At 42.0% G+C, this 23,681-nt stretch overlaps 1 protein-coding gene across 2 annotated transcripts in view; it reads right to left on the bottom strand.

Annotated features, from left to right (window-relative positions):
• Positions 1–23,681, bottom strand: part of LOC134224665 (somatostatin receptor type 2-like) — a 236,871-nt gene that overhangs the window by 127,722 nt on the left and 85,468 nt on the right. For both annotated transcript variants that reach the window (XM_062704153.1, XM_062704152.1), the window contains exon 2: positions 4,469–4,532. The gene's annotated coding sequence lies outside the window, so the exon portion shown is untranslated. The remainder of the gene's footprint in view (positions 1–4,468; positions 4,533–23,681) is intronic.

Consider the following 23,681-nt stretch of genomic DNA (forward strand, 5'->3'; position numbering starts at 1 on the left):
GTCGCCCTCCTGTCCGACCCGTACAACGTCCCTGCCGGCAACGGCAACTGGGTGGCGGACGGGTCTAGGTCGGCGGCAATTTGCACAACGGAAGGTACCCCGTTCAAGAGGTTGTACACTCCTCCGCGGAGGGTGTCGCGATAGCCAAGATCAACGGGGTGTTCTATTGTAGCTGCTACGCCCCACCAAGGTGGCCAATGGAACAGTTCAACCAGATGATCGACAGGCTATCGGCCGACCTAGTAGGTCGGAGCCCGTTCGTTATAGCGGGAGACTTTAATGCTTGGGCAGTGGAATGGGGCAGCCGCTGCACCAATCAGAGGGGACAAGCGTTACTCGAGGCACTTGCAAAACTCGACGCAGTGCTTGTCAATGACGGAGCCAGTAGCACATTCCGTAGGAATGGGGTCGAGTCATGGATAGATGTAACGTTTGTCAGCCCTAGTCTGGTCTCGGACCTGGACTGGAGGGTAGACGAGGGCTACACCCATAGTGATCACCTAGCAATTCGCTTCAAGATCAATTATGGTGTGCAGCGTCCGAGGGCGGGTGATCCCTGTCAGGTCCGTGGGTGGAAGACCACTCACTTCGACAGCGAAGTTTTCACCGCGGCCCTGGGACTGGAGGCCAACACCGACAGTCTAAGCGGGGATGCGCTGATAGCTGTCCTATCACGCGCGTGCGACGCTACTATGCCGAGGAAAGCCCTGCCAAGAAATGGCAGACGCCCGGTATACTGGTGGAGTGCCGAAATTGCAGCCCTACGATCAGCCTACCTCAAGGCTAGACGTAGGACGCAACGAGCCCGCACCGAGGAGGAAAGAGCGGTCCGCCGGGAAGTGTTTCAAGCTGCGAGACTGGCCCTTAACAAGGCCATCAAGAGCAGCAAGAGAGCGTGCTTCGACAACCTGTGCGAGGGTGCCAATGCGAATCCGTGGGGTGACGCCTATAGGATCGTGATGGCCAAGACCAAAGGGGCTCTTCACCCCCCGAACGGTCACCGGACCGGTTGGCGAGGATTATCGAAGTACTCTTCCCGTCCCGAGCCACAAGTCCCTGGCCTCCTCCTGCGCTGCAAGGCGCTGGGAGTGTGGCCGAAATGGTGGCTCCGGTGACGAACGAAGAGTTACTCGCAGTGGCTAACACCCTTGCGATGAACAAAGCTCCAGGCCCCGATGGAGTTCCAAACAGTGCACTTAAAGCAGCGATCATAGCGAACCCGAACATGTTCAGGCTAGCTATGCAGAGATGCCTGAATGAGTGTTGTTTCCCTGAGAGATGGAAAAGGCAGAAGTTGGTACTGCTGCCGAAGGCCGGGAAGCCTCCGGGTGACCCATCGGCGTACAGACCAATTTTCTTGATCGACACGACGGGTAAACTGCTCGAGAGGATCATCCTCAACAGGCTCACCCCGTACGCAGAGGGTACGGATGGCCTGTCGAGTAACCAGTTTGGTTTTCGGAAGGGTAAGTCCACGGTGGACGCTATCAATTCAGTCCTCAAGACTGCAGAGGTAGCGATCCAACGGAAAAGGCGAGGAATTCGATACTGTGCGTTGGTGACACTGGACGTGAAGAACGCATTCAACAGCGCAAGCTGGGATGCCATCGCGCTCTCGTTACACCGGCTTAGCCTGCCGGTGGGACTGTACCGGATCTTGGAATGCTACTTCCAGAACCGTGTGCTGCTATACGAGACCGATGCCGGTCAGAAAAGTGTTCCTATTACCGCAGGAGTCCCGCAAGGGTCAATTTTGGGCCCGGTACTATGGAACCTGATGTATGACGGGGTTCTGAAGCTAAAGTTCCCTCCTGGTGTGAAGATCGTCGGCTTTGCTGACGATGTAACCCTAGAGGTCTACGGGGAGTCAATCCCCGAAGTAGAGCTAACCGCAGAACACGCGATCAGCACTGTGGCGGACTGGATGAGTGCGAGAGGCCTTGAGCTCGCTCAACATAAGACGGAGGTGGTTATCGTCAGCAACCGTAAGTCGGCACAACATGCAGTTGTACACGTGGGAGACGTCGCGATCACTTCAAAGCGGAGTCTGAAGATTCTTGGGGTCATCATAGACGACAAGCTTACCTTCGGTAGCCATGTCGAATATGCGTGCAAGAAGGCTTCGACTGCTGTGGCGGCATTATCGAGGATGATGTCCAACAGCTCCAAGGTGTGCGCCAGTAGACGTAGGCTACTGGCAGGCGTTGCCGCATCTATTCTTAGGTACGGCGGCCCGTCCTGGGCAAAAGCACTGGGGTAACCAGTTACCTGCAGAAACTGGAGAGCACCTACCGCTTGATGTGTCTCAGGGTGATATCGGCCTACCGCACGGTATCGCGCGACGCATCCTGCGTGATAGCGAGTATGATGCCAGTCGGGCTGGTCATCCGGGAGGACGAGGAGTGTTTTGACCTACGTGGCACCAGAGGAGCCCGCGAGCGTACCAGGGTGACTTCGGTTACCAGATGGCAGCGCGAGTGGGATAACTCCTCGAAAGGTAGGTGGACCCACCGGCTGATTCCTAACATATCAAGCTGGGTGGGGAGACCCCATGGGGAGGTTCACTTCCATCTGACACAATTCCTGTCAGGCCATGGCTGTTTCCGACAGTACCACCACAGGTTTGGGCACGCGGAGGTCTCCGTCTGCCCTGACTGCCCAGGTGTTGACGAAACTGCAGAGCACATACTGTTCGTATGTCCTCGTTTCGACGTCGAAAGAAGAGCAATGCTAGACGTTTGCGGTCGGGACACAACTCCGGATAATCTTATCCAAAGGATGTGTCAAGCGGTGGAGAAGTGGAACGCAGTCTCGACTGCAACCACTCAGATTGCCTGCAGCTTGCAGAGAATCTGGCGCGCCGAGCAACAATCGACAAGCATGACTAACTTGTGATTGGTAAGTTAGAGCGAAAGTGCCGAACGCGAAGAAGTGTGTGAATGGTCTGCCCATGCAGAGGTAATGGCGCAGCGGGTGGCAACCGAGATCGTCACCTCGAAGCATCCCGACTAGTTAGTCATAACAAAATTTTATCACAATTATATCAATATGTGTTACAAATAACAAAACCTGCAATAATTTTGTTATAAATTCTCTGCCAAAGATGAAGGAAATAAAATTTCATGATCGTCATAACATGATTATAACACAATGTGTTATGTTTATTTCCCCAGAAAAAAAAATTGCCTACATTTTTGGTAGATAGGAATTGGAAAAAAAAGTAAGGTACCACCTATAGTATAACTTGAATCTACATTCAAAGTTGAACCAGCTGGACAAGATAATTGCCTACATTATGGATAATCATAATCTTTGCAAGAACATAATTTGTTATAGTATAAGCTATTTTCACCGCTTTTTATGTAACACAACGAGTTATAATTTTGTTCAATTAATAACATATTTAGTAATACTTTTGTTAAAAATAGAAGAGATTTTGTTACAATTTTTGTTATTTTAACTACTAATGGTACATGTTTTATAACAACCGCTGTTATAAAAAACTGCTGTAACAGAATAACAAGGTCTGATATAAATCTGTTACTATCTACTGGTCGGGATGGCAGAAGGGTGAATGAATAGGTGTATGTATGGACTGCACACGCCGCGCTGGGAGTAGCGCAGGAATGTTGGTTCCTACGACTACTGATACCCCGCGGCGCGGCAGAGGAGTGTGGGGAGCATCCAAGTCAGTCTCACATGGTACGAAAGGAATGAGTTGAGTCGTGTTGAGCTAGTCTCATATGGCATGAATGAGGTGAGTCAGACTCACATGGTATGTCAGAAGTGGGAACCTAAGCGAAGAGTCCCACAAGGGATGCCAGAGGGAGTGTTAGGTCGAATGACTCGAGTAGTATGTGTCAGCGCGAACCGAATGAAAGAGGTGAGCAGTCTCACATGGTACGATAAAGGTGGGCATAGAATTAGTCCCACACGGCATGAGAAGGGTGGGCACACAAGTTAGACCCGCACGGCATGAGAAGGGTGGGCACACAAGTCAGACCCATAGGAGCGTTAGCGTGTGTGCAAGCATGGAGTGTATGAGCATGAATCAAGGGTTTGGGTGGGCATACAAGTTAGACCCACATGGCATGAGAAGGGTGGGCACACAAGTTAGACCCGCACGGCATGACAGAGGTGCAACAGAGTATGTAGGGTGTGTTTGAGGGTGCGATAGAGCGAGCACCCAAGTCAGTCTCGCACGGGACGGGTGCCTGTGTGAGCGAGAACGAGCGAGTACGTTTAGTACTGCCATCCCCCAGAAGTAGTACTGAGAGGTAGTTCCTGGGGGAAACGATGGTGGAGCCCAAGGGAGTTTAGTCGGTATTACCGGTATGGTCGAGTCACTTCCGTGTGGTAGTTTGGCAACTACAATGCACGTGTACTGGGTTAGTGTGTAAATGCATTCTCCCTTGTAAAAAAAAAAAAAAAAAAAAAAAAAGAATCTTGTTGATCATTTTAAACTCACCTGTTTTTGCACTTCGTCGTGTTACTTCGATGTTTTTTTGGGTTGTCACATTTCGCAAAGCGTTCTGCAGAGAAAAAAATTGAATATTCGTTAAAATCACTAACATATGTCACAAAAAGTCAATATATGACAATTCTACAAAAAAAAATACTTATATCGATCCACCTTTTTTTTGCTTTAGATTATTAGATTGTTCTACGGAAGTTATTTACATGTGCAATTATCTTTTTTTTAGTTTTGAGCGAATTTAAAAATCTAATCATAGTCATCTATTTTCAAACGAAATGAAAATTTCAAAATTGGGGGCCGTTTCCAAATTTTGTAAGATTTTGAACGTTAATGGCGCCTTTATCTTTCGATGTATTTTTGAGATTTATATACATATCAATCGACTCGGTAACTCTCCACCAATTTGCCATTTTCATTGGAACTTCGAATTATAATTGATAATTATCAACGTGAAACTTTTGAAAATGTCAATTCTTTTCAAGCCCATTAAAAAAATCAGTACCAACCAATCTCGTTCATGCATCCCAAACACGGATATCAGGTTGATGTAAGTTACAGGGCTCTTGGCTCACCGGTTCATTTTCTCTGCACATAAAGAGACACGTGGCGTGGCCGTGCGTTCGTTCGAGAATTCACGATGGTTGGTTGATGGCGTCCGGTAGCGGTGCTATTCGGGAAGTAGCAGTGGTATCAGTGGCAATATCTAATGGTGGAGCGGCAAAACATCTCTTAAGTCAGATTTATCTCGCAAGGCTAAAACTATTGAGTGGTTGCTGATAGTTATTGGAAGAATTATTGAAAATAGATCCTCTGCTGTTGACTAGCCAATTCATGGCGTCCAGTGAAATGTTCTCGCAAGACTCTGTGTTTTTTATATGCTATCAGTGATTTAGCATGCATAAGTCTTTGAGTGCGATGTTCCGTTTACTCGTCCATACCAACGCACAGTGGCGGAAAGCCGGACAAAACCTCTTTTTTTCGTGATTTTCGGGAAGCCCATATTTTTTAATTTAACATATGTACATATATAGTGAATGAGCTAGTTACAAAATGTTTTTATTGTAGCTTGTAAATTTAATTGTTGGTGTCTTGTTGAAGTTCATTCCATAAAGTACAACAAATATGTATGGGAAAATGAAATTTGGCTAAACTTTTTTGGGAAAGATTAGAAAAGATCTGGTATTATGTATTAAAATCTATTGTTTTGTCTACTTTCCGGTGGTTAGTGTGGTAAATTGCGCATAGCTGCGCCAAAGCGGGAAATTGACTGGTGCAATGTTAGAATGAGGACGCTGTCTGTGTTCTAGATCTTAGGGTTTAGGCTTGCGAAAGCCCTTGGATAACATAAAGTATGTCGGATAATCATTTTAACCTCAAAATGAATTCAACGTTTAAAAATTACTCTGTGGTGAGGTTTTGAACGCAATCTCAGGTTTTGACCGGGATTTGTATGAGGGCCCGCCACTGTGAAACGGCGACATAATCAGAGTCGCCAAAAGACGGCAACAGTTGTTGCGTCACGGGTGTTTGAGAGAAGTTTTATTAGGAAGAATACTAAGAAAAAGTTGATACGAGACGAACTTTCTCCAAAGTTCAAAACACAATCGCTTGACGTCGGTAGCGGAACAATGGCGTCAGTAATAGGTCCGAGTGGCGACGGTCGGTGGTCCTTTTCAGGAGACAAATATTCTTCACAATACCAAGCCCGGTTAGCGACGGCAAATAGTTCAATCGTGAACGATGCCGTCGGTAGCGAAACCACTGAGGTATGCAGGGGGTAACTTTCGGTTAAAGAGACATTGACCGTGTCGTGAGGTTGATAAAATACTGCTCTGTCTTTATTTACCTTTCTTTCTTATATAGTAAGTTTACAGTCTTCTCTTACGCTAGGTAGATGTTTTGTTTACTTCTGATGTATAATAATTTGTGCCTGTTCGCGTGATGTTGGTGTTTTACTGTTCTTGGCATTGGATGCCGCTGAGCTTGGGTTTTACCGTTTAGGACGGTCATGAAGAAAGGTGAGATTTCTGCCTGACATGGCAGATCTTTATTTGTTTATTGTGCTATAGAAAGGTTAAGTGGGTTTTCCTACTAAATGCTGTTTTTGGGTTTTTCTGCTAGATGCTGATTTATTGTTTAATGACGGGTGTGTTATATGGATATTTTCGTATAAAGGATAATTGCTAATTGTGGGATACTACACCACAACCGCGCTTCGGCGGGAAACGCATATTCCCATAGATGTCGATTTTCTGCTCAAAAGATTCTGCTCTTGGTTTTGTTGCTACTAGGGATTGGAAAGGCATATTATTGAGAAACTGCATATGTAACATTTTTGGCCAAAGTAAGATTTTAATATGTTCTGAATCCTCGTCCAAAAATACGTATTCTGGCAAAAAATACGAAAAAAAAGTTTGTTCAGGAATGTGTAAAGAAATTTTTGTTTGTTTGAGAAACTACGTATGTGCACGCACTTTGAAGAGCAATTATGAAGTATTTCTTACAGTTTTCGTACTGAAAGTACCCCAGGGTGTTGAGTTTTGCCAAAAACTATTGATCTGTATCGAAGAAATCGAAAGATTCGGTGCCTATTTGTTCAAAACTGTTTTTGTTGTTTTCTAGAAATTGTGTAAAAAGGATAAATGCAGTTTCTCAAACAAATGATTCAATTGCATGGAGACTGAAGAAAACTCGAAGGCGTCAGTATCGGTAGCAGAAGCAAATTTTTTTTCTAAGGTTTCTCAACGTTCAGATACAGAGTTTTGTCCGGTCTACCGTTGTATTGCGTATTCAATCCTTTGTGTCTCTCCCCGGTAAAATTCCAAACAGTTTTCTGTATCTGGCCATCAGTGCGCTATATTATTTTACGAAGTTCGTGTCTTGTACACAACCCTTCTGATTTTTTGAAATGTGAATATCTTTAAAACTATAGAAATTTTCCGCATATTTAGGTTGGGATTACTAAGTTATGATTCTTAACTGTCGTATGAGGTAAGAATACCCATGGAAATCGTATCACTTGCATGTTTACATGAAGATTTACTCACTGACGCAAGAAGCCCCGATGCCTAGAGGGTGGTGCCTATAGCCCCTTCATCTATTTACTCTATTTCTTTTCAAGAAATTTCGAACATTTTACCACCTAATTAAGTTATCTAATGTAGTAATAACGGTTCAACCATTAAGGCAATTGCGGATCAATCACACTCATCCATATTCTCTTTTCTCAAGCACGTGCTTTCTGTTGTAGCTGTTGTTGCGATTGTTTACCAGCCGATGATTACTTAAAACGTCTCAAATTGATAGAGTACGACTATTGCGTCTTAGTGTAATAGCACTCGGGTTCGGGTTCGGGACGGATCGATGTTGAGTTCCCATCGAAATATTTTATCTATCTCCAATGAAAAAAAAATATCCATCTCCAATGAATCCTCCAGGGATTCCGACGGGAATCCTCCAAGGCTTCAGATGAGAATCCTTTAGTGATTTCGACGGGAATCCTCCAAGCATACCGAAGGGAATCTTCAGGGAATCCGATGGGAATATTCCAGGGATTCCAAATCCTCCCAGGATGTCGACGGGAATCCCAACAAAGCTGCGTGAAGCGCTTATAATGGAAAAAAATAGTCTTCTTTAGCTAAAAACTAGCTTACTCAACATAAATTGTTTGTTGGGATGTTTCAGGAATTTCAACAGGAATATTCCCGGGATTCCGACGGGAATGCTCCAGGGGCTCCGATGAGAATCTTCTAGAAGTCCTCCATGCTTCAGGAATTACGACGGGGTCCAGGACTTCCGACTGGATTGTTCCAGAGATTCCGTCAGAAATCGTCCGGGAATTCCAACGTGAATGTTCCAGGGATTTCGTTTGCAATATTCCTGGGATGTAGAAGCAAATCGTCGAAGAATATGAAGCAATCGTCGAAGGACTCCGAATCAATCTTCCAGAGTCCAGAGATTTCAAAAAGAATTCTCCAGCGATTCCAACGGGGATCCTTCAGGGATGTTGAAGCAAATCATTGAGGGATTCCGAAGCAAATCTTCGAGGGATTCCGAAGCAAATCGTCGAATTATTACGAAGCAATAGCTAGTTCCATGGAGCACCTAAACGACTTCGAATTGGCGGATGACGTTGCACTACTCGCGCAACGGCGCTCTGATATGCAGAGTAAGCTCAACGACCTTGCCGATCGCTCCTCCTCGGCAGGTTTAGTCATCAACGTCAACAAAACCAAATCGTTGGATGTAAACACGGTGACTCCTTCCAGTTTCACAGTAGCCGGGCAACCAGTGGAGAATGTTGAAAGCTTCCAATATCTTGGTAGCCAAATGACGTCAGATGGCCGTACCAAGATCGACATAGGCGCACGGATCAAGAAAGCAAGGGCTGCCTTTGCGAGTTTAAGAAATATCTGGAAAAACAGGCAGATAAGTGAACGCACCAAAATACTAATTTTCAACTCTAACGTGAAATCTGTGCTGTTATACGCTAGCGAAACATAGTGTGTATCAGTGGAGAACACTCAACGGCTGCAGGTGTTCATTAACAGATGCCTGCGGTATATAATTCGGGCCTGGTGGCCTCACAACTGGATCTCAAACAACGAGCTCCATCGTCGTTGTCACCAGAGGCCGATAACAACAGAAATTCGGGATCGGAAGTGGGGCTGGGTCGGCCACACTCTACGTAGGGGCGGAAACGAAATCTGTAAGCAAGCATTAGACTGGAACCCAGCGGGACATCGCAGCAGAGGCAGACCCAGAGGCTCATGGCGGAGAAGCCTCAATAAAGAAATAAAAGAAGTCGACCGAAATCTTACCTGGCAACAGGTTAAAGCGATAGCCGGGCATCGCTCAGGATGGAGATCTTTCAAGTCGGCCCTTTGCACCACCGGAGGTGTACAGGATCCATAAGTAAAAATAGCTAGTTCCAAATCCTAGGAGGAGAACTATTTTTTTCTAAGGAGGGCTCATCCCCCCTTATTTACGCCAATGGATTTACTTAATAGGGTATACTGCCCCTTTTCCTCTAAGTAATCGAATTATGCAGAACCGCCATCCGTTCAAGCGATGCAGAATGCTTTTCGCAGTTCCACCTAAATCTGACCGCGTGACATCTAAAACGACTGAAAAAAAAATAATTCAAAAATAAAATGTATTTAAATTTCTATAAAGAAATAATATTGCAGTGCATTTTGTACCTGTTCTATCGGAAATTATCAATCCCATTAAATTATATTTTTTTTGTAATTTAACATAATTTTCGTAAATAAAAAATACGCAATAATGGAGACGGGTTTTTAAGTCCATATTTCTATTTTGACCATATAGGGAAAATTATGTTTCAATGTGACGTTCATTTCAGAAGGCAGGTTCCATTCCTCCGGTAGAATAGAATTTTTCGGCTTAATAGCAGCCCACCGCATCTACCATTTCCCTAATTCTCTCGCTTTTTACAACGCATTTTTCTTTATTCTTCTCTGCTACCGTACCGCTTTATTCATAAGACTACAATCGGGAGTCCTATGACACACCTAATGGGAAGGCACGCCATAGCATTCCGTACAGTGTATTGCATGGTTTGCATGGCATCCATGTTTTTGGAGACCATACTATGGTTTGACCAATTAACCAATCAAGAATGGTATCTAAAGGTGGTAACGGTCAGTAACGAACAGTGCACAGCTACTTCATTAGCTGCTAGGAATATTTCCGGGTGCATCAATACCGAGCTGTTTGCGGAACCGGCAGATGGTATGCGAATTTGGGTGTGCGTTGGAATGCGGCGTAAGCGCAACATAGGATATCCGATCAACTACACATGAAAGCAATTTCTAACGCTTTCGCTACAGATTCTCACTATCCGCAACAACGATGCTCCTTCTGGTTGTTTACAAAGCCGAAGCCAATTAGTAGTGAATGTTGACGTTGGCATGTAATGAATACGTTTACATACTAATGAAATAGGAAGCAATTTACGCAGCAGGGAAGATATGACTTGAAACCTTCTTCAAATAAATGAAGCATTAGGTACGTGTTTTATTTTGATATTTGAAGATACTATTTACTGTCAATAAATACAAACAGCTTTGCAAGAAAAGCGGTTGAATTGCGTTTCTACATGTGGTCTGAGGTGTGTTCACACATGCAATGGCAGTTGGTCACTATAAGTTTTCATGATAACGATGTTCTTGGCTTAAACGTATATATTTGGCACCACAGAAAGAAAACATGTATTCATATATGACCTATAGGTAAGAGGTGTTCAGTGAAAGATCACGATAAACATCATGCAGGAGAGAGGTGAAATCTGCAAAAATATAACATCACGGTTTATGGATCAATAAAGCATTATGAAAAATCGGCCGAAATGTATTCTAGCATTAGGTTGAAGCGATAGCTGGCGATTTTTAACGTGATCCGTTGTAGGTACCATTCGGATTGTGATGTACCCTTAAGTGAAACACAAATTTATCCAGCTAGTGGCGGTTGACCTTCCTCATCGACAGCGTTGCGGTTTCCTATGCTGCAGTATTTTTTTTTGTTTGACTTGAAATGAATTGCAGATCGAAATTCTGCAGATGTTGAGGATGATCTGCATACAGAGGAAGATGATAGCCTAAGTGGCCGGATTTGGCCTCTTGACAGCAGGAAAATTGTAGTAGATCAAATTAAAAAGGAGGAGAGCAAACTTATATTCCGTTTTGTAAAGTACAAACGCCCCAAATTAATATGACAACTAGCTTAAGGTTGATATCATAAATAACTTTTTCAATATGCAAAGCGTTCTGGAAACTAATATCGTACTTAATCATTGGATTGCTGCCATAATTGCAAGCACATACTTTTTTCATTACATGCATGTGACACATGTAAGCTTCCTGCTCATATTACTCAGAACGTTTCATTCCACTTTGCCACTATTCAATTAGGAAAGTTCCTCTTGCTCTTCTGTGCACGGTCAAATTCCACTCGGATGCACTGTCACTACCATTTCCACTACTCGTATGTGTAGTGCAGCATTGAACGTACAACTCGGTAGAAGCACACCAGCAAAAGGACAGCCCTCCCATAGTTCAAAGACGGAAGTAAATCACTCACATCCGTGTCGACCCTCTTCAAAATCGCCTCCTTTTCACCTCGAGGCTTCCGGACGTTGCTCGGGTCCACTTGTTATTTAGTTTGGAAACGTTTCATCAATGACGTCACGTAAAAAAGTAATAGGCCTATGAGACGTTTGTACGGATTATTGTGAGGTTTCATTGAACTTGACCCCCGTCCCTTCTCTTTAAATCGTGAAGTGATTTATTGACGCTCCCTTTGATTTTCCATGATTAGTTTCTCCGAAATAGGAACGAAACGAACGAACTGTATTAAGACCGGATATGCAGTGGGGCTTTTTTACATTAGGCGCATTTTTTTTAACTCTCGCGCCTTTCATTTTGTTCAACGATGCTTTTCACAATACCAATGTAGTAGTTACCCAACAAACATTGGAACCTGAAAAATGTTTATATTTTTGAATATTATTTCAATTTCAATTTCGAAAATTATTGCTTCTTCGGCAAAAAAAAATCTAGCTTGTTCAGCTCAAATTGATTTTTTTGTTAATATTATTTACAGTAAACTACCAAGATAGTGAAAATAAGTTAATGGATTTGTGAAAAATAAAAAAAATCCACCGCTGATATGCCCTTATGGTATATTTTTATCATGATGATGCCCCCATCCGGCTAGCCAGATTTAAATCCATATTCATACGATTTTTTTTTTCAGGTTTGACTTCTTCAATCCTTCTTGGTGGGAGTTGAACTGAATAAAATGAGAAATCCCAAATGGAATTCCAATACGGTGGGAAAGTGGACTCACTGGGACGTGTTCTCCTTTGCCGATCACCACGTTCAAGGGAACGCCTTTTCCCGATTCAATATTCAAACAATTTAACGGAAAATTTATCTTTCCTCTGTCCGGTCATCTGGCGGTAAAGCAAACCATAATGTGAAACAGCAAAGCACTAGTTCGACTGTGCTGTACAATCTGTGGGTCATTTCCGGACACTGAAAAGGGGATTTATTTATTTACAAACTGTCGAAACCTTGACTTCGCATCACCAGAAGTTTTTTATTTGCAGTACCATTTCAACTTGGATTATGTATTCTGGCGTGTAATTTTTGTACCAAAAAATTCTAGAATATATATCGTTTGTTTTTTGTTTAATAATTTAATAATTTTTTTTTCAGATTAAAAAACAGCAACTATTTGTGAGTATGCGTGGGCAAAACTTAAGATTTAAAACGATAGGCGGTTTAGTATACATATTACCTATCTATCAACTGTACCTGGACAACATGAGCTTTCCAATATTGGTGACGGTCACGCCTTTGATTGAATCAGGGTGAAAAATAATAATATTATAATAACCAGTACAAACATCAAAAGCGTATCGTCCCACATTTTGTAATTGGATTTATTCGACGGGGTTTGCTGCTCGCGGTAAGCAGGAAATTTGATATGATTCCAGCCACGACACGTTTTTAAATTACCATCATCCAGCAGATTGTTGAACTTTTTGTGGCTAGTGGTGGAAAATTTTTATTTTGTTTATTTCGATAGGTATACGCTTCTGCAGAGATTAATCAAGGATTTTGGCAGACCTTGAGCTAAAAAACGATTTCTAAATCATCTTATTGTCATAATATGCATATAATAAAACATGCAATGATATAAGTAATTTCTCTACTTAGAGGCATATATTTTCTCAGAATGCTATTGCGCTCAGGCCCACCCCTTTTAACGTCAACCTTACTGTAATATTCTGTCCAAACATCCAGCACCTATTTTTTTATGGAGCATAACGAACTATTTGAGCAGTAATGGAAAAATAGTATCGCTATCTTTAGTTTTTGAGCATGTGCCAGTAATGGGACCTCTGCCAAGGACATCTGTCCTCACCCTATGCAGAATTTTATCAATACAGTAGCGAAACTTATTCGAATGAAAAAACCAGATAAATGCAACCTCATCAGAGATCATCTAGCTTACTTGAAAACGTCTCAACTCACAAACGGAATGGAGACTGATGGGCTGCGCGTTAACGTTATCGTCATTTCTGTCGTCTTCGCCGTCGTCGCAATCGTAGGTATTTGTTGGTGCTCTTGATGTGGGAAATCTTTTCTGGTCACGTAGAAACAGTGCATTATCCGAGTTCCTTCAATATTGAGAGCGCACCGCACAGCACAGCGCAAACAGGTGGAGAATATATTTCACTTTGCTCCACCATCACCATTATCGTAAAGGAGGCGAAGTTATGGTCTTTGGAAGTTTCCCGGAGAATATGAACACTATGCTAAAGTGCACCACGTACAACGGCTCTGACTAGGAGCGCTGTTTTTCTTCGCAGCGAAACGTGAAAAGATGGATAGAGTTGAAATGGAAAAGTTGTGATTTGATGTATTTCATAATAAACAGCTAGCCCCGTGCACTGTGGGCTACCAATACGAAACCCAGGTGTGCTGCTTACATGCTTAATATGCTTCATTACAGCTTTATGCGTTTAAGAAGCAAACATGATTCAATTTGGCCTAATTTGAGTCGTGTTGAAAACTATTAGTGGAAACCGTTAGTTATGAATAACGAGCCATCAGAGCTGACTTCATACAACAGATTAACAAAAGTCAAACTGAGTTTCTTAAGAACGTACTAAAATACATTCCTCATGAGTTCTACTGTTCACTATAATCAATCGTCCAGGGAAGTCGAGAAAATTGATAACTCGAATATTTCCGACAATTTCATTTACGTATTCTTCCAAAACTAGCTGCATATGATTTGATGCATATTGACCCACAGTTGTTCCCGCCCTCCGATTGAGAACGGAGGATGACGACCGAGACGAGTTCAAGTTATAAAGATCCATCGCGTTGTTTCACGTGGAACCAGTTCCAGAGCATATTGCTTCAGAAGGTGTACTATAAAAGCAAATTATGATACCGCCCCATTATGATATTATGATGGGTGCGAGTACAATATACGTATTACTGTTTGAAGCGTAGAGGTATAACAAAGGACGATTTTCCGGCATAAACAACACACCTCGGTTGATGCTGGTGACACGCATTGTGTCATGCCACACCGACTGGAAACGAAAATAAATTACTTTTCCGGTATTTTATGAAACGTCGATTAGAGCACTGAGGCATAAACGGGATTTGAAAAGATGGCTTAACTTGATGAATGAATGGTTTCCTGGATGGATTACGAACGGCTGGCGAACAAGGAGCGGAAGTAGATCATAATTCTTAACTAGATGGTAAATTAGGATAGCATTTTATCCGCTGGAAATCGATGGTTTTACATACCTTGCTGATAAGTAAGAGATCATCCTGTTTCTTTAAACTTTTAACCCAGTTGCATAGTTATCCTGAATCAGATACAGAAGAAAATAGACACGACTCTCCGACGGCAGCAGGCAGAATTCTGCCCGGAAGATCATGTTTGGACCATATTGTCATGCTTTGTATCATTCTGACGCTAGTCAACGAACTCCAAGAGTCCCTCTATCTGGTATTCCTTGATTTTGAAAAAGCTTTCATTCATCTGAACCACGATAATCTGTGGGGCGCCCTCAGACGCAAGGGAGTTCCGGACAAAATTGTCGGCTTCATTGAAACGCAGTACGAACCTTTTACGTGCAGAGTCCTGCATAGCGGAACTTTGTCTGACCAAATCCGGGTAGTCGCTGGAGTGATGGAAGGATGTATTCTATCTCCGATGCTGTTCCTCATCGTAATCAATGAGATCATGGTGGGCGCGATTGACCATGTACCAAACCGTGTTCTACTCTGGTAGTATCTCCGAATGACTTCGATTTGGCTGATGATATTGCTCTACTAGCACAACAACGCACTGATTTGCAGAGTAAGCTGAACGACCAGGCCGAACGGGTCTCATCATCAACGTGAACAAGATCAAATCGTTGGATGTCAAAACGAATAATCCTTCCAACTTCACGGTAGCCAGGAAAGCAATGGAGAAGGTCGAAAACTTTCAATATCTTGGCAACCAGTTAGCGTCAGACGGTGGAACCAAAATCGACTTAGGAGCATGGATCATGAAAACTAGGGCTGCTTTTACGAGTTTACGACGTAGGGGAACGACTTCGGCACTTTATGAAGCACTTTTTTGGCAATTGGTTAGAATTACAAATATATTGGTGTGAAGATTCAATAGATTAAGTGGATATTTGGAATCTCGATGTTATAATTATGTCCTAACTACATAATTTTGTCGGCGCAAAGTGTTTAATCTCATTTCTTACTAGCTTTCACAATTAAACTGAACGCGCAACTCATTTCTATAAATATATTGAAGGAAAACCTTTTAAGCCAAGCCAAATCCCCTTTTTTGCGGGTGTCTTTAACCTTCCGCAACTCGCTTCAACTTTCATAACACGAGACTTCCGTTATAATGAGGCCAATTCAAATGATATCAACGTGATTTTTTCGGGAAAATAATAAAGGGGATATATACTCTCATTGAGGACATTTTTTAAGTCCAATGGATCTTCTGCTGATCCTCCGGAAGATCCGGAACCAACGGAACACCGGTGAAAATAGTACATCTTCACAATAAATAGTGCAATGTTTCTTATAAGAATTCTAAAAACTCTAAAAACTCTGAAAAAAATATAAATCCATCTATAATCCCATGCCTATGAGCCAAGAAATTTTTTTTTTGCAATTCCTGATCATAATATCTGGTTTACAGTTTGTCTTTGAGTGATAAAACGGCCTACTTTTCCATACCAACGAAATGGGTGCTTTAATGAACATTATGCAACTCAAATGGGTTGCATAATATTCATTAAAGCACTCATTTGGATGCTATAATGAAAAACCAACCTCAGAACAGTAGTTACATGACTACATTTTGCTGAATTAGCTTCGGTAAGTGCTCAAATAGTGTATTCTATGCGCCCCGTAATAAATTAAATAGTTTAATAATGATATGGAAATGCTAATATCATCTTCCAAACTTGGACGTACATGTTCATGATAGCATTAGAGGCGAAAGTACAGAATTGATAGTTCCGTTAGGATACGGCAGGCATGAAGAATGTTTTTATAGAAGTCGATTTGAAAGCGAGCGGAGGGCAATATTTGTGATGGCACATTTCACACGTTTGGTGGACATGTCATCAAAAATTTCCAAAGTCAAGTACATCTATCGCTTCACGGCTTATTGAACTATGCAATGTGGCACGGTAACATGGAATCTGATTGTTCTCCGCAGCAACATAATTTATTGGCAAGAATGATCATGTGAAGTAAATTAGACTGTACAATTTGGGTACAGATTTATCAAATTTAAGTCAATTTTTTATCATTGCAAAAAATAGCGTGTGCAACTCGTTGCAAAACTCGATTTTTTCAGCACTCATAGTATTTATCCAACTCGGCAAGCCTCGTTGGATAAACGTACAACTCGTGCTGAAAAAATCATCTTTTTGCAACTTGTTGCACAAACTACTATTTTAGAATTCTCCCACTGAGCGGCGCTATTGTACATGAAAATACCAGTTTGGTTCGATATCTCGGGATCTATGGGATTTAGGAAATTTCCGTCTTCTACAAAGTTGTTCAAGGATTGGAAACCAATATGTTGAGAAACTGTTTAGTTCAGAATTGAGCCGTAAGGCGGCGCTAGTGTATATGAGAGATCAGTTTAGTTCGATATCTCGGGATCTGTGGGATTTAGTAAATTGCCGTTTTCTACAACGTTGTTCGAGTACTGAAAACCAATATGTTGAGAAACTGAATAATTTATAATTCATCCACAAGGAGGCGTTACTGTGTATGAGAGATCAGTTCTTTGATATCTCGGGATCTGTGGGATTAAGAAAGTTGCCGTCTTCTACAAAGTTGTTCAAGGATTGGAAATCAATATGCTGAGAATCTAATTAGTTTAGAATTCATCCGCAAGGTGGCACTACTGTATATGAGAAATCAGTTTGGCTCGATATTTCGGTATCTATTGATTTTGGAAAGTTGCTATCTTCTATAAATTTGTTCGAGCATTGGAGACCAATATGTTGAGAAAATGTTTAGTTCAGAATTAAGCCATAAGGCGACGCTAGTGTATATGAGAGATCAGTTTAGTTCGATATTTCGGGATCTGTGAAATTTAGAAAATTGCCATCTTCAACAAAATTGTTCGAGGACTGAAAACCAATATGTTGAAAAACTGAATAATTTAAAATTCATCCGCAAGGAGGTGCTACTGCATATGAGATATCAGTTCTTCGATATCTTGGGATCTGGGGGATTTAGAAAATTGCCGTCTTCTACAAAGTTGTTCGGGGATTGGAAACCAATATGTTGAAATATTGTGAAGTTTAAAATTCATCCGTAGAGTAGTGATAGTACATGTGAGGCCACCAGTTGTATTTTAAAACCCCGGATCTGTGGTATTGGAGAGTTGCTGTCTTCTCCACAGCTCCTGATGATGATGAGGATGAAAACCATTATTCTGAAAAACTGTTAACTACCGTTTTTTCCTCATACACAGGAGGCCTTTGGTTCGATCTCAGGCTCATTTCATTCGCCTACTTTGTATCATTTTGTATATTTCTCATGTTACAGCAAAAGCTAGAACAGGAAATGAATTTCCGTAGCGTTTCCATTTCAATCTTGTACCTTCAACTTCAGCTTGACTAGTCTAACAATAACTGTTCAAATTTGAAATACAGGAAAAACTTGTTTCTTACATCCAATTAGAATTCCGTATTTTGCGTTCCTATCACATCCCAACAAAGTTTTTTAACTGAAATAGTTTTTTTTTGCCAAATAAGACCAATATCTCTCGAATACCTGATGTGTTTATTATCATCAATGACTACTATTTAGGTATTATTATGATAGAATTCAATATTCATTTGTTTGCGTGGTACATATATTTTGGGCTATTATTATACCTTTGGCGAAGGTGGAAAACTCTATACAATATTTAATGGTGAAGAGCATTGACTAACTTCCTGGTATTATTAGAAATGGTTTAGAAGAAAATCGTTGGTCTAGGACGAACTGTACAAAACGACCATTCACGGACGTTCCAGATTTGCGGAAAGGCCGTCTGGTAGCCACCTGCGACCGTTGCAGAGTAAGAACTGTGAATTAACACTAAGACCACCATCAAAAATGTCGTAGAAAAAATTGCTCTTCTCTAGGACGAACCATCCAAATTTACCGTTTTACGGGTGTTCCAAATCATTCGGAAGGCCGCCTGGTGGCCACGTGCAGTCATTAAGACTTTGAAATATCTCCAAGATCACCGCCAGAAAAGTTTTAGAAAAAATTGCGCTGCTCTACGAAAAACTTTCCAAAATCATCATTTCTACGGTCGTTCCGGATTATCCCGAAGGCCATCTGGTGGTCACCTGCGGTCATAGCAGAGTAATGACTTAGAATTTCATCCAAAATTACCGTCAGAAATGGTTTAGAAAAATTGCGCTGCTCTAGGACAAACTTCACAAAATGACCATTGTTACAGAACCGTTCGATCACCTGCCGAGGTAAGACGTTTTCGCGAATCGCTGTTCAATTATTGCAATCGGTTTCGTATTTCAAGTGCAGTGACACAAACCGTAACCGTATACATTCAGCAAAAATCTACACAAAACAAGTGCGTTCAATTGTGTCAAATTTACGATACTAAGAAGAAGTTTATCAAAATATTATACTTGAACTAGTGTAAACTAAGAAAATGCCGCCGACAGGCGGCATAAACAGCTTCTCACGGACGAACTTTCCAGATTGACCTTTTTTACGGACGTTCCGGATTATAAAGAAGGCCGTCTGGTAGCCACCTACGGTTCTAGCAGAGTAAGAACTGTGGAATATATCCGAAATCACCATCAGAAATGGTTTAAAAAACTGCGCTGCTCTAGGACGAACTTCACAAAATGACCATTTTTACGGACGTTCCGGATTTTCCGGAAGGCCGCCTGGTGGCCACCTGCGGTCATAGCAGTGTGAGAAATGTGTTTTAGCTCAAACATCCCCATCAGAAATGGTTTAGAAAAAAATGCGCTGCTCTTGGACGAACTTTAAAGAATGACAATTTTTACGGACGTTCCGGATTATAAGGAAGGCCGTCTGGTGGCCACCTACGGTTATAGCAGAGCAAGAACCGTAGAATATCTCCAAAATCAACATAAGAAATGGTTTAGAAAAAATTGCGCTGCTCTAGGACGAACTTCGCAATATGACCATTTTTACGGACGTTCCGGAAGGTTGCCACCTACGCTACGGTTATAGCAGAGTAAGAACTGTGGAATATCTCCAAAATCACCATCAGAAATGGTATAGAAAAATTGCGCTGCTATAGGACGAACTTCACAATATGATCATTTTTACGGACGTTCCGGATTTTCCGGAAGGCCGCCTGGTGCCCACCTACGGTCATAGCAGTATGAGAAATATGTTTTAGCTCAAACACTCCATTGGAAATGGTTTAGAAGAAACTGCGCTGCTCTCGGACAAACTTTCCAGAATGACCATTTTTACTCGAATTTCGCCGTCAGAAATGGTTTACAAAAAATTGCGCTGCTCTAGGATAAACTTCTCAAAATTACCATTTACGGACGTTCCTGATTATCCGGAAGGCCGTCTGGTGGCCATCTACGGCCATAGGTGAGTGAGAACTGCGAATTTACTCCAAGGCTATTGTCAGAAATGGTTTAGAAAAAAAATGCGCTGCTCTAGGACGAACTTTCCAGAATGACCATTTTTATGGACGTTCCGGATTATAAAGAAGGCCGTCTGGTGGCCACGTATGGTGGCCACCTACGGTTATTGCAGAGTAAGAACTGTGGAATATCCCCAAAATCACCATCAGAAATGGTTTAGAAAAAATTGCGCTGCTCTAGGACGAAGTTCACAATATGACCATTTATACAGACGTTCCGGATTTTCCGGAAGGTCACCCAGTGGCCTGCGGTCATAGCAGTGTGAGAAACATCCCAATAAGAAATGGTTTAGAAAAAATTGCACTGCTCTCGGACGAACTTTCCAGAATGACAATTTTACGGACGATTCCGGTGGCCACCTGCGGACATAGCAGTGTGAGAAATGTGTTTTAGCTCAAACATCCCCATAAGAAATGGTGTAGAAAAAAATGCGCTGCTCGCGGACGAACTTTCCAGAATGACCATTTTTACGGACGTTCCGGATTATAAGGAAGGGTCTGGTGGCCACCTACGGTTATAGCAGAGTAAGAACTGTGGAATATCCCCAAAATCACCATCAGAAATGATTTAGCAAAAAATGGCGCTGCTCTAGAACGAGCTTCACAATATGACCATTTTTACGGACGTTCCGGATTTTCCGGAAGGCCGCCTGGTGGCCACCTGCGGTCAAAGCAGTATCAGAAATGTGTTTTAGCTCAAACATCCCCATCAGAAATGGTTTAGAAAAAATTGCGCTGCTCTAGGACAAACTTTCCTAAATGACCATTTTTTCGAACGTTCCGGGTTTTCCGGAAGGCCGCCTGGTGGCCACCTACGGTCATAGGTGAGTGAGAACTGCGAATCAACTCCAAGGTTATTATCAGAAATGATATAGAAAAAATCGCGTTACTTTAGGATAAATTGTTAATGAAATAAATAAATAATGCATTACTGGTCACTTTTCCCAGTGCACCTGAGCCTTTTATTTAGCTATATTTACCCGAGCCTTCTATCGAATCACTTTTATTATCTTTTCAATTGATGAAGAACTATTTTTTTGAGAAATACATGGTGGTTTGGTGCAAATTGGTCAACTAACTAAAAAGATATCTCATTTTTACTCAATGTGTTGTACTTTTTACAACGGTGCGAGTCCCGGAAGGTTAAATGGGTTTCCAAATATTCTTATGAGAGATTTATAGTGGATATCAGAAGTCAAGAGTCATATCCTACTCCTATTGTGGTCATCAAAAGGTTGTCGTGTGATAGTGGGTTTTATTGTTCTTATAACTTGATCTTGAAAATCATTCCAAGAGAGGAATAAAACTTAAAATGTTACTTGGGAAAGATCGTGGACAATTTAAAGCGTGGAAATGTTTCGAAAACTGTTAAAGGATTTTAGGTCTACTGAACTCCATTGTATACTAAGGTGATTGAAAGGCCACGGAACAACTCATCAATAGGATCAGGAACAGAAGCAGCATCCGGAAATGGCAGCGGTCATGTGATACCAACACAATTAAGCTACGCCACACGGCGGCCCATGGACCAATGGACCATGGACTATGTTATTATTCATAATCTAAGTTTGAAGACTAAGGTCAACTCGTTATATAACATACTAGTTGGCCCGACAGACGTTGCACACTGGGGATTTTCAAAAGCAAAAGGCTCGAAATTCAATTACTCCAGCTGACGCTGCAAAATTTCCAGAAAGTACATGTTTCCTGAAGGAAAAAAGTGCGATGAATCGATTGCGCGGGGTTTCGTGCTGGGCAGACTACTTTAAAGTGCCCATTTTGCCCCAATTCCCCTAAAAATCACAATATTTTTACTATGCCTCAGGCTGACGCTGATATTTCTTCAATAAATATATGTTTCCTGAAGGGAAAAAGTGCGATGAATCGTTTGCGTAGGGTTTCGTGATGGGCAGACCCTTTTAAAGTGACCATTTTGCCCCAATTCCCCTGAAATCACAAGTTTTTTGCTATGCCTCGAGCTGACGCTGATATTTCTTCAATAATTATAGGTTTCATGAAGATAAATGTTCGGGAACCGATTGCGCGTGGTTTCGTGCTGGTCAGACCACTTTGAAGTGCTCATTTTGCCCCAATTCCCCTGAAATCACAATATTTCTGTTATGCCTTGAGCTGACGCTGATATTTCTTCAATAACTATAAGTTTCCTGAGGAGAAAAAGTGCGACAAATCGATTGCGCGGGGTTTCATGCTGGGCAGACCACTTTAAAGTGACCATTTTGCCCCAATTCCCCTGAAACCACAAATTTTTTTGCTATGCCTCGAGCTGACGCTGATATTTCTTCAATAATTATATGTTTCCTGAAAGGAAAAAGTGCGACGAATCAATTGCGCGGGGTTTCGTGCTGGACAGACCACTTTAAAGTGCCCATTTTGCCCCAATTCTCCTAAAATCACAATATTTCTGCTATGCCTCGAGCTGACGCTGAGATTACTTCAATAAATATATGTTTCCTGAAGGGAAAAAATGCGATGAATGAATTTCGCGGAGTTTCGTGATGGACAGACCACTTCAAAGTGACCATTTTGCCCCAATTCTCCTAAAATCACAATACTTCTGCTATGCCTCTAGCTGACGCTGATATTTTTTCAATAAATATATGTTTCCTGAAGGGGGAAAATGCGATGAATCAATTGCGCGGGGTATCGTGCTGGACAGACCACTTTGAAGTGACCATTTTGCCCCAATTTCCCTAAAATCACAATATTTCTGCTATGCCTCGAGCAGCCGCTGATATTTCTTCAATAATTTTAAGTTTGTTGTAAGAAAAAAGTACGATTAATCGATTGCGCGGGGTTTACAAGTTGGGCAGACCACTTTAAAGTGACCATTTTGCCCCAATTCCCCCAAATTCACAATATTTCTGTAATGCCTCGAGCTGACGCTGGTGATTTCTTCAATAAATATATGTTTCCTGAAGGGAAAAAGTGCGATGAATCAATTTTGCGGAGTTTCATGCTGGACGGACCACTTTAAAGTGACCATTTCGCCCCAATTCCTCTAAAATCACAATATGTCTGCTATGCCTCGAGCTGACGCTGATATTTCTTCAATAATTTTAAGTTTGCTGAAAGAAAAAAGTACGATTAATCGATTGCGTGGGGTTTCATGTTGGGCAGACCACTGTAAAGTGACCATTTCGCCCCAATTCCCCCAAATTCACAATATATACAATTGATGCCAGATATATTGTGATTTTAGGGGAATTGTGTCAAAATGGTCACTTTAAAGTGATCTGTCCAGCACGAAACCCCGCGAAATTGATTCATCGCTCTTTTTCCCTCCAGGAAACATATTTTAATTGAAGAAATATCAGCGTCAGCTCGAGGCATTACAGAAATATTGTGATTTCAGGTGAATTGGGGCAAAATGGTCACTTTGAAGTGGTCTGCCCAGCATGAAACCCCGTGCAATCGATTAATCGTACTTTTTCTATTCAGC

This window comes from Armigeres subalbatus, chromosome 3 (assembly GCF_024139115.2).
Source record: "Armigeres subalbatus isolate Guangzhou_Male chromosome 3, GZ_Asu_2, whole genome shotgun sequence".
Lineage (NCBI taxonomy): Eukaryota > Metazoa > Arthropoda > Insecta > Diptera > Culicidae > Armigeres > Armigeres subalbatus.